Raw genomic sequence first — 17049 nt, 5'->3', positions numbered from 1 at the left:
GCCGCAGATGGGCAGAACAAGTGGTCACACACACAAGGATGGTGTGTAACCTCTGACTTGTCCCCTTCTTTATCTCCTTATGGCCAGTCACCCACTCTTGCCAATTTCCTTCCAAATGACCCATCTTCAGCCATCCTTCTTACCCATGCCACCTACCTAGACCGAGTCCTTGGCCAATTCTACCAAGGCTGCAGCAATAGCTGAGCTTCTCTCACAGCCTCTCATCAATCCCTCCCCTGAGTCTAGTGCTCATCTCTGCTACACATCATCAGTGCACTCTTTCCACGCATGTCCTTACATATTCCTCTCCCCTACTCAAAGATTAACAGGTTCTACAGGGCTTATAGCATAAACTCTTAATTTTTCTATCTGGATTCCTATCATCTGATGCCATCCTGTGAATCCAAACTTATTTCTGTTTCAAAATGTGTCCCTATTGCTTTGACTTAGCACTTTCATCCACTGTGTTCATTCAGGCATCCACATGCTTCAAATGAGGCAAATCTAAAATAGTTTTTATCCAATCATGTTATTTCATTTTTTTTTCCCAGTGATTGGCTCAGTAATGTGGGTGTGATGAAATTCAGTACAGTAACACATGAGAGGAGGTCTTTGGGGGAAAAGTATACCTTGGGGGAAAGAAGTATTGCTCTTAAAAAAGACACGGAAGAAGAGACATGCCCTTTCTTCAACGATGTCTGGAATTGCTGCAGTCTTCTTGTGACCATGAAGAGAAAGTCAGGAGAATGGGAGATACTGTTGAGCTGGAGCCATAAAGCCACTGAACTGCTGAACTAAATAAAATCTGGAACTCAGCTACTTCTGCACATCTTATTACATGAAATAATAGATGTTCTTACAGTGCAAGGCAATTTTATTTCAAATCCTAAATCTTTGTGAACCATCTCAATACAGAGTCTCTCAGACTCTGCTTTAGGAGACAGCTAGACTCTATCTTCAAACTTCTTCTTGTGACTTATTAGCTCTGGGAATTTGGCAAGTTACTCACTTTTTCTAGTCCAGTCCTTCTCAAATGTTAGTCTGCATCGGAATCACCAAGGGGCTTGTTAAAGCACAGATTCCTGAACACCACCCCACAGGGATTTGGTTTTAGGAGGTTTGTGATAGAGCTGAAGAATTTACATTTCTAACAAGTTCTCTAGTAATCTGTTGTAGCTCCAAGGACCACACTTTGAGTAACAGTGCCCTAGTCCTAAGTTTCTTTGTCCACAAAACAGACATAAGAGCAATCCCTAGTAAGTTTTATGAGGATTAAACCTGATAATACAGACACACTGCTTGGCCTAGTGCCTGACACAGAAGTAGAGCTCAGAGACAATAGCTATTAATGTCAACTTGGGAAAATGTTAATCCTGCAGCTGAAGGCTCAGTTTGTGTGAATTCCAGGTTCAGATTCATTTCTCTGGAGTTCTGGGGCCTTGCCTAGCAAGCATTCCCAGACAAAAGAGCCAAAAGAAACCTGTTGACTGCTGATATTAACTAGGTGGCGTGGGAGCATGACATGAGTGATTTGCTGGGATGACTGGAAATCATCTGAAATACAGCCTGGTTGAGAAGTAGCTGGGAGGAAAAATGGCCTTCACTTATCAGCTTCCCATTAAAATGGTTTGTAGTGTGTCCCAGCTTTATCCAAATGATTAAAGAGGTGAGACCTTGAAGAGGGGTAGGGGAGGGAACCAGACTTGTCGGCTGGCTTCAAAGAGGGAAGGCAATAAAAGATTAGTTATTAAATAAATGAAACTCAGGAAATGATCCAATGTCCTGGGAGTGTTCAATCACAGAAGACGAGAAGCTTCTAACCTTGTAGAGTCAAACAAAATTTAGAGAAACAGGTTACCTCAGGCATGCCATTCTCTTGCAGTTTCTCAGGGTAAGGAAAAATTAAGAAGACTGAGAAATCTGGATTTCAAAAAAACTTCCATGGATTCAGGTCCTAAAATTTTCAACAGATCTTACGTTTTCTTTAATTCCAAAAAATAAAGGAAGGTTTCTATTGCTGTTGTTGTTGGTATATAGCAGAAACACAGCCATTTATTGAGTCCTTCCTAGGTGCCAAAACCATGCTAACAATTGCCTGCATTATTTCATTTAATCCCTTTAACAACTATAGGATGTAGGTTCTATTTATGTCTTGTAGAGGTGAGTAAACAGGTTCAGAAAAATGAGTGATTTCAGCCATATGTTCAGTAGGAGTGACTTTAACCTCGACCCAAATGGTATTTTAACTTTTCAAATAACATGTAACTATTTAATCATTGTTCTCCCCAGAATGTTAGATAGATTTTAATATTCTTGTGTTTTCAGATAGGGACCTGGAAATGTAGAGGATTTACATGATGTGCCCAAATTTCATCATGAGCTGGAACTCAAGAGCGCTCTCTCTACTGTATTACAGTGCCAACTCTGAATTGCTTTATAGAGGTAATTTGTATGACATACTTATATATAATTCCTTTCCCGTTAATAAATGAGACAAAAGATCTTCCAAAATATCTTCTCACACTTGTTATTTAGAAACAGTGTTTACCTTCATCTTGATTTTCCTTCTCTCTTATTTCCATATCCTCCCATTTCCAGAGTAGGAATCACCTCTCCAAACATCTCATATTCTGGCAATTGCTTTGATTTCCATGTATCTATGAGCCCTAGAGAGACAGAACGACTAAGTCAGAAATCATTCTTCTGTTTGTCCCTATTTCCTTTTAATTAGTCTTCACCACCTACAACTTGCAAAAGGTCAGATATTATTATTTGCATATTAGAGATGAGGAAATTGAGTCAACAGAAAGGTCAAAAATGTTTCCTAAAACAACCACACGGCTTTCGTCAGTGTTCTTTCTGATTTTAAAGTACTCATTGTAAGGCTTTACTTTGAGTTGGCCAGAGATCTGATTTTGAGAAGAGTTCAAAATCTGCCCACAATCAGGTTAAGATCAGACTGATCTTAAGCAAGTTTCTTTATCTTCTCTGGTATCTGTTTCCTCTTTTGTAAAATGGAATTTCTATAAAATTTGGAGGTAGTGTATAAAGTGCTTCTACTGTGCCTATAGTAAGATATTAACAAAAGCAAGTTATATGTATGTGTATAAACATATACATACACATACGTATATACATAGACTTATAAAAATGTTATAGTGTTAGCTTTTATGTTTAGCTTTGATCCATTTTGAGTTAATTTTTGTGTATGGTATAAGGGTCCAACTTCTGTTTTTTTCACATGAATATACAGTTTTTCAAACACCATTTGTTGAAAATCTGCCCTTTCCCTCATTGAATGGTTTGGCATGCTGGTTGAAAATTATTTTACTATATATGCAAGGGTTTATTTCTGGTTCTTATTTTGTTCCATTGGTCTATATGTGTATCTTTATGCTAGTACCTCAATTTTTGATTACCAAAGCTTTTCAATAAGTTTTGAAAGGAGGAAATGTGAAACCTATAACTATGTTCTTCTTTTTTCAAGGTTATTTTGGCTATTCTGGGTCCCTTGAAATTTCATATAAACTTGAGAATGCACTTTTCTATTTCTGAAAAAAAAAATCATTGGGAATTTAACAGGAATTGCACTGAATCTGTAGATAGCTTTCAGTCATATTAATATCTTAATAATATTAAGTCTTCCTGCCTGTGAACACAGGTTGCCTTTCTATTATTTGTATCTTTAATTTCCTTCAGCATCATTTTGTAGTTCTCAGTGTACATGTAATTTACTGTCTTGGTTAAGTTTACTCATTAATATTTTATTCTTTTTTGATGCTATTTTTTTCTTAATTTCCTTTTCAGAAGGTTCATTGTTAACATAGGCAGGTGCAAGTGATATTTTGCTCATTGATTTTGAATTTTGCAAATTTGCTCATTTATTTATTAGTCCTAACAGTTTTTTTTTACTCTTTAAATTTTATTCATATAAGATCATGCCATCTATGAACAGAAACAATTTTATACTTTCATTTCCAATTTGGATGGCTTTTGTTTTTCTTGCCTAATTACTTTGGCTAGGACTTCCATTATCATGTTGAATGCAAGTGGCCAAACCAGGCATTCTTGCCTGTCCTGCTCTTAGAGGAAAAGCTTTTAGTTTTCCACCACTGAGTATGTTAGCTGTAGTTTTTTTCACACATGGTCTTTACTATGTTAAGGTAGTTCCCTTTGTACCTAGTCTTTTGAGTACAGATTACATTTTTAAGGACACTTGGGCTACTCAGTGGAGAACAGACTGGGTGAGGATGATATGATAGAAGCCTTCTGGAAGCTGCTGTACTAGTTTGTTTGCTTCAGCTCTGCCATGTGGTTTGTGGGATCTCAGTTCCCAGATCAGAGATTGAACCTGGGCCATGGCAGCCAAAGTGCCATGTCCTAACAACTAGACCACTAGGGGATTCCCTTCTGTACTAGTTGAAGCAATAGGTAATGTCATTCTGAATTAGGAAACTGTCGGAAAGAATGAAGAGGCAAGAACCATTCTCAGAGACTTTTAAGAAATAATGTTAGTAGATCTTAGTGATTGATTTGATATGCTAGTAAGGGAAGGGTTATTAGTAAGGGAAGGATGCTTTCCAGTCTTCTGACTTGGGAAACTGGATAAAGAGACTCCTTTTAGGGATAGTTTTATGAGCAAATATGATGAATTAGTTGAAAACAAGGCACTCAGGGTCAGGAATTTAGATGGAAGGGTCAGACACTTTATAAGAAAAGGCACAAACTGGAGAAGTTTTGATGTATTTCCATCCAGGTGGTGGTCAAAACCATGTGTATGAATGAATCGAGCAAAGTTTACAGGAATGAATGCTTGGAGAGTTCAGGCAGGTAAAAATCACAGTGAATAGCCCTGATGCAACACTGTAAGGGGCCACAGGGCCTGGGGCAAATGACTGTACATGTCCTGCCCAAAGCCTTTGCAATGTAATCCGCCAAGCAGAGAATGCTGGCTTGCATGCAAGTCCTCTCCCATCCCATCATTATCCCTCATAAGCCTAACAGAATAGGTTCCATCATCTTAATGGAATTTCAGGGAGCGTGGCTGACCAGTGGGGAGGTAATTAGAATCAAGAGACACCCCTTGCCTTACCCCCAGCACTCCTGACATCATTCCACAGAGGCAGATGTGGCTCCAGCTGCAACTGGCTCTGTTTTTAGAAGCATTACGCAGAGCAGTGGCTGCTGGGAGCTCAAATTTGAAAGTCTGGGGGTCCTTAATATGAGAGAGCCAAGAGATCTCAAAGCCAAGGCCAGCAGATCTGGCTTCTGTTTCAGGGTCTGAAAGCACAGTTCTTCAAAACGTCAACATATTAAATGACCTGCTGAAGGCTTGGCTTCTTATGCATGTGATATTTGGAAAGAAAAAGTTATTTTTGTTGTTGTTTTTATATAAATAACACAATCTGACTTTTCAGCACTACAGAGAGGTCTAGGCAGCCAGGAGGGAAGACCCCCCACAAGAGTGACTTTCTGGAGCCAGTTCTTACACGAGCCTGAAGCTCCAAAGGGATTTGGGCCTGAGCAGCCAGAGGTCAGCATCTTTCTTCCTGTTTTTCCCACAAGTGGCAGGCCAACTGGGGCAGGAGATCCAGACAACGAGCCTACATGGTTGAGGCTGTTTTTTGAAATGCTAGATTGAACAAACTTAGCAAGCCTGTGATTTTTGACTCTTTGATGGCTATTCAGACCAGGGAAGAGATTTTAGGAGGCTCTTTCCAGTGACAGAAATAATCAGGACCATTAAGCAAGTAGCAAGCAAATATAGTCATCTTTAAAATCCTGGCTCAGATGTCACCTTCTGCATCCAAACCTTTGTCTATATCCTTCCTTTGGGGCCCCATAACATTTACTTCTGTTTTGAGCCTAACTGGAGCATATTTTGGGCTTCTCAAAGGCAAAGAGAATCATATTCTAACATCTTGTAAAAATTGGAGTATAGGTGCTTTACAACGTTGTGTTAATTTCTGCTATAGAGCAAAGTGAATCAGCTACACATATACATAGATCCCTCTTCTTTGGATTTCCTTCTAGGTCACCACAGAGCACTGAGAAGTTTCCTGTGCTATACAATCTGTTCTCATTAGTTATCCACTTTATACATAGTAGTGTATATATGCCAATTCCAATCTCTCAATCTATCCCACCCTCCTTTCCTCTCTTGGTATCCACATGTTTGTTCTCTACATCTGTGTCTCTGTTTGTGCCTTGCGAATATGTTCATCTATACCATTTTTCTAGATTCCACATATGTGTTAATATATGATATTTGTGTTTCTTTCTGACTTACTTCACTCTGTATGACATTCTCTAGGTCCATCCACATCTCTGCAAATGGCACAATTTTGTTCCCTTTTATGACTGAGTAATATTCCATTATACGGCTTCCTAGGTGGTGCACTGCTAAGGAATCTGCCTGCCAATGCAGGAGACATAGTTTTGATCCCTGGGTTGGGAAGATCTCCTGGAGTAGAAAATGGCAACCCACTCCAGTATTCTTGCCTGAAAAATTTCCTGGACAGAGGAGCCTGGAGGGCTACAGTCCATGGATTGGCAAAGGGTCAGACATGACTGAACAACTGAGCACACACACACAATATTATATTGTGTAAATGTATCACATCTTCTTTTTCTATTCTGTTGATGAATGTTTAGGTTGTTTCCATGTCCTGGCTATTATAAATAATGCTGCAATGAACATTGGGGTGCATCTATCTTTTTGAAATGTGGTTTTCTAATTCTTTGTGTATCTGCTCCAGGACCAAGTAAAAGTTATCTCATACAGATTCAGTGTTTGAATGATAAATACATTGGTTTATTGTTTTATTAAGGCATTGTTCCTTCCTTCACAGTGCCTACTTCCTATGGCTACCACATAACCTTTTTTTTAAAGCTTATTTATTTATTTAATTTTGGCTGTGCTTGCAGGCTTTTCTATAGTTACAGAGGGCAGGGGTTACTTTCTAGTTGTGGTGTGTGGGCTTCTCATTGCGATGGCTTCTCTTGTTGTGGAGCACAGGCTCTAGTGCATGGGCTTAAATAGCTGCGGCTTGTGGGCTCAGTAGGGGCCGCTTCCAGGCTCTCCAGCACAGGCTCAATAGTTATGGCACACGGGCTTAGTTGCTCTGCAGCATGTTGATCAGGGATTGAACACATATCTCCTGCTTTGGCAGTCATATTCTTTACCACTGAGCTAGCAGGGAAGCCCCCCACCGCCCCCGCCCCGACATATAACTTTTCTTTCTTCTAGTGATTGTATTAGTTTCCTAAAGCTTCCATAACAAACACTGCAAAGTGAGTGGCTTAAAGAACAGAAATGTATTATTTCACAGTTCAGAAGGCTAGGAGGCAAGTATCAAGGTGTCACGGGGTTGGTTCCGACTAAGGGCTGTGAGGGAGATTCTGTTCCATGCTTCTCTCTTCACTCCTGGTGGTCTGCGGGAAATTTGAGGTGTCTTTGCTTTGTAGATACACTGTCCCGATCTCTTTCTTCACGTTCACTTGGCATTTCTCCCTGTGTGCACACCTAAACCTCCCTTTAATAAGGACCCTAGTTATACTGTATTCAGGGCCCACTCTACCCTAATATGACCTCATCTTAATTAATTTCATCTGCACTCACGCTGTTTCCAAATAAGGCCATATTCTGAAGTTCTGGAAGTTAGAATTTCACATTATGAATTTGTGGAAGACACAGTTCAATTCCTAACACGCTTTTTATCTAGTGATTTTTCACAGAACTCTCTAATCTCATAGCTTAACCCAGGTCAGGAATTATGTCTTGCTCTTTTCACAAGACTGTGGTGAATTAGAAGGAGCTCTGCTCTAGAAAAACAAGTCACTCCTACTTCCTGGCCTTGGTTTTCTCATATGTAAATGGAAAAGTTAGAATAAATAATGCTTCAGGCAACTCCCAGCTCTGAGAGTCTTGGATTTCTCTGGTACTTAACTAGCCTCAGGGCCTGCTGTGTTTTCTAGACATTCTACTCTTATCATTAACTAGCAGCAAACCTCATCATCAGTATGTGATTGTTGCTGATCAATGACACTTCTCATTTTTTATGCAATAATTTGTATACTCATATAGTTTGTTGATCTATATTTTTTTTACTGGGTGTCAAGGTACACTCCTGACTTAATTATTAATAACCTTGAAGAAGATGTTATCCACACTATCAGAAAGGAGTTCACACTCAGTTATACAAATGATGATCTAGCCTTCTCTGAATTCCGGTTGCATTAATGAATAACTAGGTCTGGTATCTGCCTGGTATATATGTCGTCCTAATACATATTGTTCACCTCTATCAGCCAGTTCTCTCCTTTATGCATATTTCTCTAGCCACATTATATGTGTATGTCTCTGTGCATCTCTGTGTATATCATCATTATTAATATTCATTCCTACCTTTATGCCTTTGTTTTCGATATTCTTTATTCCTTATATGTGGCCTTTTCCCATCATCTCTTACTCATCAATCAAGATTTAGCTGAAATTCCACCTCTTCCATTAAGTCTTCTCTTACCTTCCCAGGCCAAAGAATTCACCCCATTCTCTGAGCTGCCATTGTATTATATGTGTACTTTTCTTTCACATTTAATCACTTTCTACTTTGTATCTGCAGAGGATTCAGTTTCACTACCTTTCAGCTCCAACTCTGAGTAAATCAGTTAACTTTTCAAGTCTCAAGTTAATCCATCTGCCAAGTGGGAACCATTATGCCCAACATATATAGTATTTAAAGCAATAAATGCGAGAGTATTGAAACACAGTAGGTGAATGATAAATGGTCGTTCCCTCTTCATAATCACCCAAGTAAGGTGATGCATTTATTCATTTTTGCACCCCCATTGCCCTCTTGAATACAACCTGGTATTTGCTGTATGCTTAATAAGATATGGATACGTGAACGGATGGATGGGTGGTAAACTGAATAACCTGTGAGAAAAGTTGAGAATTACTCAATTTGGGCTACTGTTTTTTTTTTCCCCCAATTATTTTTATTAGTTGGAGGCTAATTACTTTACAATATTGTAGTGGTTTTTGCCATACATTGACATGAATCAGCCATGGATTTACATGTGTTCCCCATCCTGAAGCCCTGGGCTACTGTTTTTATATAAGCAATGCCAGAGTTGAGTCTTTATGGTCCAAAACCATGATCTAATTAGTAAACAAAGAAAGGCATTTCTGGCACTTTATATACAATCTCTCACCCCACCCCCTAGACTCAAACTCACACATTATTTATTTGTTCACTCGTACTCAGACACTTGGAATCCTAAAGCTGCCCCTTGGCTGCTATATTCAGCCAAGTCTTTCCCCTTACACTTAACTTGTTCTATTTATTGTTCTATGTATTCTTTTTTCTTTCTCTCTATTTGCCCATCAGAATTAACCTGCTCCTAAAGACTCTTGAGAGTCCCTTGGACTGCAAGTAGATCCACCAGTCCATCCTAAAGGAGATCAGTCCTGGGTGTTCATTGGAAAGAATGATGTTGAAGCTGAAACTCCAGTACTTTGGCCACCTGATGCAAGGAGCTGACTCATTTGAAAAGACCCTGATGCTGGGAAAGATTGAGGGCAGGAGGAGAACGGGACGACAGAGGATGAGATGGTTGGATGGCATCACCAACTCAATGGACACGGGTTTGGGTGGACTCTGGGAGTTGGTGCTGGACAGGGAGGCCCGGCGTGCTGCGATTCATGGGGTCGCAAAGAGTCGGACATGACTGAGCGAATGAACTGAACTGAACTGTGCTAATCAGTTAGGGCTCCAATTATTACAGAAAAAAAGTCTTCAACTGGTGGAAAGAAGGGCTTAATGATATACTGACCAGCCTCCAAAACTGCCCCAAAGGATCCTCAATTTATGATTTTCATACCCTAGTAGTGTGCCCTCCCATGCTGAATAAGGATGACTTGGGTGGTCAATAAAATAATGAGAAAGTGACTGTGGATGATGTCCAGGGCGAGGCCATAAAGCATATTGCTGCCTCTGCCTTGGGCTCTGGGACTGCTCACATGGAGGAAGCCAGCCACCATGCTGTGAGGACACTCAGCAGCCCTGTGGACAGACTCATGCGGATAGAAACTGAGGCTTTCTGCCAACAGTCAGTACCAACTTCCTAGTTATATATGAGAGAACCACCTTGAAAGTGGATCATCTTGCCCCAGTCAACTCTTTAGATGACTTTATCTAGCCCAGACCAACATCTGATTCAATCTCATTCGAGTCTGAGTCTGAATGTTTGAATCAGCAGCCAAATCATTCCCGAATTCCTCACCCACCTAAAGCGTGAGACATAATAAATATGTATTTTTCATTTAGTTAGGCCACTTATTTGGAGGAGGTTTGTGTGTGTGTGTGTGTGTGTGTGGGTAGCAATAGATAATCAGTATATTGGGTTACCCAAGAGCTATTGATTTCTTATTCCCAAAGAGTAAGATTACAATTCATAGGTTCTAGGAAGTACAATGAGAGAGAGATTGTGAACAGACAGAACTATCAAAGCTTCTTGAGTTCCTACCAATTAAAAGCAGGGAACATTCAGCTACTTTGTAAAACTGCATGATAGTATCTACAGAAGGTGAACATGTACAAATCCTAACATTCAGAAATTCCACTCACAGATATGTACTCAACAGAAATGCATGAACTAAAGACACATCCAAGAATTTTTATGGCAGCATTATTGATAATAGCCCAAACTCAGGAACCATCCAGATGCCCAACAACAGTAAAATGGATCAGTGAATTGCAGTATATACACTGCACACTGTGCAGAATAAGAGTGACCAAGCAAGACACAACTACACACAATATGAACGCACGTCTCCAGTATCATGTAGAGTTAAAAAAAATCCAGACATAATAATGTCTATTTGTTATTCCATTTGTAAAAAGTATAAAAAGGGAAAATTCATCTATAGTGTAAAGTTGTTATGTTGTTTGGTGGTGTTTAGTCACTAACTCATGTCTGACTCTTTTTGAGACCACAAGGACCATAGCCTACCAGACTCCTCTGTCCATGGGATTTCCCAGGCAAGAATATTGGAGTGTGCTGCCATTTCCTTCACCAAGGGATCTTCCTGACCTAGGAATCAAACACATCTCTTGCATCTCCTGCATTGGCAGGCAGTTTCTTTACCACTGAGCCACCAGGGAAACCCATAATGTAAACTGGTAGTTACCCTCAGAGATGGTAGTAAGGGGACTGATGGTGATGTTCTGGTTCTTGATTTGAATGCTAATAACATGGGGCACATTCTCCATTTGGAAAACTCAGTGAGCTATACACTTATGACTTATGCATTTTTCTGTATGTACATTTACTTTAAAAAAACAATGTACCTTTAAAAAAGGACTTAACCAATTTTTAAAAAGAAATAAGTGTACTTGAGAGCAGAAAGGGATCTTGCTTTATATTAAGGAGGGAGATGGGAAATTTCTGGCCTAACATTAATTTGCTCAGGGCCGCAATAGCCTAATAATAATAAAATAACTACCTAAAGTATTATGTCAAACAAATAAGTATGACAGTGTAATTAACTGTAAAATATTTCAGGAGAGACAATAGTATACTCATTTTACAAATGTGGAAACATTAGTTAAGACAGATTGAGTAACTTGCCCAGAGTTACAATATGTATTAATGACATGGGTTGCACTTGAATCTAGATCTCTGGCTCCTTCAGTTCAGTTTCAGTTCAGTCACTCAGTCATGTCAGACTCTTTGTGACCCCGTGAACCACAGCATGCCAGGCCTCCCTGTCCATCACCAACTCCCAGAGTTTACTCAAACTCATGTCCATTGAGTCAGTGATGCCTTCCAACCATCTCATCCTCTGTCCTCCCCTTCTCCTCCTGCCCTCAATCTTTCCCAGCATCAGGGTCTTTTCAAATGAGTCAGCTCTTCACATCAGATGGCTAAAGTATTGGAGTTTCAGCTTCAACATCTGTCCTTCCAATGAACACCCAGGACTGATCTCCTTTAGAATGGACTGATTGGATCTCCTTGCAGTCCAAGGGACTCTCAAGAGTCTTCTCCAACACCACAGTTCAAAAGCATCAATTCTTCTGGCTCCTAAGACTGCTTTTTTCAGCAAAGCCTCAGGACCACTGAAAAGAGAAAGGTAACTAGGTGTGATCTCTCCTCCTCTAGTATAAGATTAGGATTTATGCAAGTGTAAATCTATGTTGCATGTGTATGTATTCAATAGGTTTGCACACACACACCTATGTGTGGGGGTTATGTGGATGTTCATATACTGAGTTATGTGGCCAAGGCTCTGTCTGCCCAGTGCCAATATCTACAGGGAAACTGAAAAATGTGAAGATTCACAGGGATGATTCCAAATATTTGATCTTTAGCATTGGGTCATGCTAAAGATGATCATGCTAAAGTAAAGCAACTGACTAGACCCTCTCTCTGCTTTTCACCCAGGTATTTACTCAGTACAGATGCTGGCTCAGACCCAATGACCTGATGGGTGAATTGATCTGTACAACTGTCCTTAGTTATCTGCAAGGGATTGGTTCCAGGACCGCCAACCCGACATCAAAATCCATGGATGTTTCAGTTCCTCATATAAAATGGTATAGTACTTGCATATAACCATGCACATCCTCTTGTATACTTTAAATGATCTCTAGACTATCTATAACACTGGATGCAATGTAAGTGGCAGGTAAATAGTTGACTGCACAGCAAATTCAAGTTTTGCTATTTGGAGGTTCCTAGAATTTTTTTCCAAATATTTTCTATCCTTGCTTGGTTGTATCCATGGATGTGGAATCTGCAGGTATTGAGGGCTGACTATATTCATTTCCCTAATGTTTTTCTTGCTTCTGTTATTCCTGATCTTGAACTTAGAACAATAAAACTCTCAAATTGAAGCTGGGCACATGGTTACCAGGCTAGAGACTCCATCTGTCATCCTTCCTTGAAGTAGGACATGAATGAGGGTAAATGATGCATGGAACCTCTTGTCACCTCCTTAAAGCTAAAATCCCTCATGCAGGACTTGCTTTTTTTCCTCCCAGCATGCTGGAAAGCTGACAAGATAACAACCCAGTTTCAACCAGAGAAAAGGATGACACTCTGAAGATGATACAAGGGATTTCCCTGGTGTTTCAATGGGTAAGACTTTGTGCTTCAACTGCAGAAGACATGGGTTCTATCCCTGGTCAGGGAACTAAGATCCTGCAAGCCACTCTATGTGGTCAAAAAACTTAAAAAAAAAAATAAAGATAACACTTCCTATTATTAAAAAGCTTTTAAAAATCAATAAAGATGGTACAGAAATCAGCTGAAAGAAACCTGGGTGGCTTGTGGAGTACAGCCACCCCACTAACCCCACTGCTCTCCTTTGGTCTGTTAAAAGAGGAAGAAATCTGTTTTCGATCAGCCCAGTGAGGGGCTCCATGAAGCCTCCCTGACACCTGTGGCTTTACAGGAGGGGTTAATGCCCAGAGATCATGAAAGAGCGCCTTGGCTAATGGCCATCAGCTCAGCCATCAGGGAGCAGACACTTGTGTCCCCAGGTGAGAGACCACACTGTGGGAGGCAGTCCCAGAGGAACAGATACTTTCTTTCTTGTGGCTGACAACAGGGTCCCATATGCACCTTTTCATTTGATCCCCATAACAAATATATGGGGTTGGAATTAACTTTACTCCCATTTTGTAGGATAACCAAGTTTCAAAGAAGCACCTTGGTCATGTTAATAAGTGACTTGGAGCCAAAAGGTTTTCATCATTCCTCATCTCCATGGAAAAAGATTTACATGGAAACTTAAGGCTAAGGAAGGGTTTCCTGACTTTCCTGACTTCCGTTTCACCATTGCTATCAGTTCAGTTCAGTCACTCAGTCACGTGCGACTCTTTACAAGCCCACGAACCCCAGGACGCCAGGCCTCCCTGTCCATCACCAACTCCTGGAGTCCACCCAAACCTGTGTCCATTGAGTCCGTGATGCCATCCAACCATCTCATCCCCTGTCCTCCCCTTCTCCTCCTGCCCTCAATCTTTCCCAGCATCAGGGTCTTTTCAAATGAGTCAGCTCTTCGCATCAGGTGGCCAAAGTGTTAGAGTTTCACCTTCAACATCAGTTTTTCCAATGAACATCCAGGACTGATCTCCTTTAGGATGGACTGGTTGGATCTCCCTGCTGTCCAAGGGACTCTCAAGGGTCTTCTCCAACACCACAGTTCAAAAGCATCAATTCTTCAGCCCTCAGGTTTCTTTATAGTCCACCTCTCACATCCATACATGACCACTGGAAAAACCATAGCCTTGACCAGACGGACCTTTGTCGGCAAAGTAATGTCTCTGCTTTTTAATATGCTATCTAGGTTGGTCATAACTCTCCTTCCAAGGAATAAGTGTCTTTTAATATCATGACTGCAATCACCATCTGCAGTGATTTTGGAGCCCCCCAAAATAAAGTCTGACACTGTTTCCACTGTTTCCCCATCTCTTTCCCATGAAGTGATGGGACCAGATGCCATGATCTTAGTTTTCTGAATGTTGAGCTTTAAGCCAACTTTTTCACTCTCCTCTTTCACTTTCATCAAGAGGCTTTTTAGTTCCTCTTCACTTTCTGCCATAAGGGTGGTGTCATCTGCATATCTGAGGTTATTGATATTTCTCCCAGCAATCTCGATTCCAGCTTGAGCTTCCTCCAGCCCAGCATTTCTCATGATGTACTCTGCATGTAAGTTAAATAAGCAGGGTGACAATATACAGCCTTGATGTACTCCTTTTCCTATTTGGAACCAGTCTGTTATACAGCCACACAATTCAGAGGGACGGTTCTGGCCTCTTCCATAAGAAGGTAAAAAAATGCAGGAATTTCAGGAATCTAACTTTAAATCAGCCTTGCCCTCTGTGCTTTGCCAGCCTCAGGTACCAGCTGGAATAACTGATAGCTTTATGACCATAACCTAGACTACAGCATACTCACTTTCATTGAAGTCACAAAATAAGCCTGTAATTTTTTTCTTTTTATTTATTTTTTATTGAAGGATAATTGCTTTACATAATTTTGTTGGATTCTGTCAAACTTCAACAGGAATCAGCCATAGATATTCATTTATTCCCTCCCATTTGAACCTCCCTCCCATCTTCCGCCCCATCCCACCCCATCCCACCCCTCTAGATTGATACAGAGCCCATCTTTGAATTTCCTGAGCCATACAGCAAATTCCGGTTGGGTATCTATTTAACATATGGTAATGTAAGTTTCCATGTTACTCTTTCCATACATCTCACCCTCTCAAGCCCTATCCACATAAGTCTATTCTCTGTGTCTGTTTTTCCATTATAGCCCTGTAAATAAATTCTTCAGTAACATTTTTCTAGACTCTGTACATATGAGTTAGAATACAATATTTATCTTTCTCTTTCAGACTCACTTCACTGTGTATAATACGTTTTAGGTTCATGCACTGCATCAGAACTGACTTAAATGCATTCCTTTTTATGGCTGAGTAATATTCCATTGTGTACCACAACTTCTTTATCCATTCATCTGTTGATGGATATCAAGGTTGCTTCCATATTCTAGCTATTGTAAAGAGTTCTGCAATGAACAGTGGGATACATGTGTCTTCTTTAATTTTGGTTTCCTTAGGGTATACACCTAGGAGTCAGACTGCTGGGTCATAAGGTGGTTTTATTTCTTTTTTTAAGGAATCTCCATACTGTCTTCCATAGTGGCTGTAATAAATTTACATTCCCACGAACAGTACAAGGAGTGTTCCCTTTTCTCCACACCCTCTTCAGCATTTAATGTTTGTAGAATTTTTGTTGATGGCCATTCTGACCAGTGTGACGTGTTATCTCACTGTGGTTTTGATTTGCACTTCTCTAATAATGAGTGATGTTGAGCATCTTTTCATGTGTTTGTTAGCCATCTGTATGCCTTCTTTAAAGAAATGTCTGTTTAGGCATTTTCCCCACTTTTTGATTGGGTTGTTTGTTTTTTTGGCATTGAGTTATATGAGTTGCTTATATATTTTAGAAATTAATCCTTTGTCAGTTGTTTCATTTGCTATTATTTTCTCCCATTCTGAGGGTTGTCTTTTCACCTTGCTTATAGTTTCCTCTGCTGTGCAAAAGCTTTTAAGTTTAACCAGGTCCCACTTGTTTGCTTTTGTTTTTTATTTGTATTACACTAGGAGGTGGGTCATAGAGAATCTTGTTTGATTTATGTCATCAAGTGTTCTGCCTATGTTTTCCTCTAAGAGTTTTATAGTTTCTGATCTTACATATAGGTCTTTAATCCATTTTCAGTTTATCTTTATATATGGTGTTAGGAAGTATTCTAATTTCATTCTTTTACATGTAGCTATCCAGTTTTCACAGCGTCATTTACTGAAGAGGCTGTCTTTGGCTCATTGTATATTCTTGCCTCCTTTGTCAAAAATAGTGTACCCATAGGTGCATTGGTTAATTTCTGGGCTTTCTATCTTGTTCCATTGGTCTATATGTCTTTTTCTGTGCCAGTACCATACTGTCTTGATGACTATAACTTTGTAGTATAATCTGAAGTCAGGAAGGTTGATTCCTCCAGCTCCATTCTTCTTTCTCAAGACTGCTTTGGTTATTTGGGGACTTTAGTGTTTCCATATGAATTGTGAAATTTTTGTTCTAGTTTTGTAAAAAATAGCATTGGTAATTTGATAGGGATCACACTGAATCTGTAGATTGCATTTGATGGTATAGTCATTTTCACAATATTGATTCTTTCTACCCAGAAATATCCCTTAGAAGAAATGGAGTAGCCATCATAGTCAACAAAAGAGTCTGAAAGGCAGTACTTGGATGCAATATCACAAATGACAGAATGATCTCTATTCATTCCCAAGGCAAACCATTCAATATCACGGTAATCCAAGTCTATGCCCTGACCAGTAACACTGAAGAAGCTGAAGTTGGACAGTTCTGTGAAGACCTACAAGACCTTCTAGAACTAACACCCCAAAAAAATGTCCTTTTCATTATAGGGGACTGGAATGCAAAAGTAGGAAGTCAAGAAACACCT

General features: G+C 39.9%; 1 long non-coding RNA gene across 1 annotated transcript in view; it reads right to left on the bottom strand.

The window, feature by feature from the left end:
* The window catches only part of LOC122677873, a 274066-nt gene that overhangs the window by 150928 nt on the left and 106089 nt on the right, over positions 1 to 17049 (bottom strand). The window contains exon 6 of the long non-coding RNA XR_006335944.1: positions 2549 to 2666. This is a non-coding gene — a long non-coding RNA (uncharacterized LOC122677873). The remainder of the gene's footprint in view (positions 1 to 2548; positions 2667 to 17049) is intronic.

This window comes from Cervus elaphus, chromosome 20 (genome assembly GCF_910594005.1).
Source record: "Cervus elaphus chromosome 20, mCerEla1.1, whole genome shotgun sequence".
Lineage (NCBI taxonomy): Eukaryota > Metazoa > Chordata > Mammalia > Artiodactyla > Cervidae > Cervus > Cervus elaphus.
Note: the sequence above shows the minus strand (reverse complement) of the source record. Positions and strands in the feature narration are given on the sequence as shown.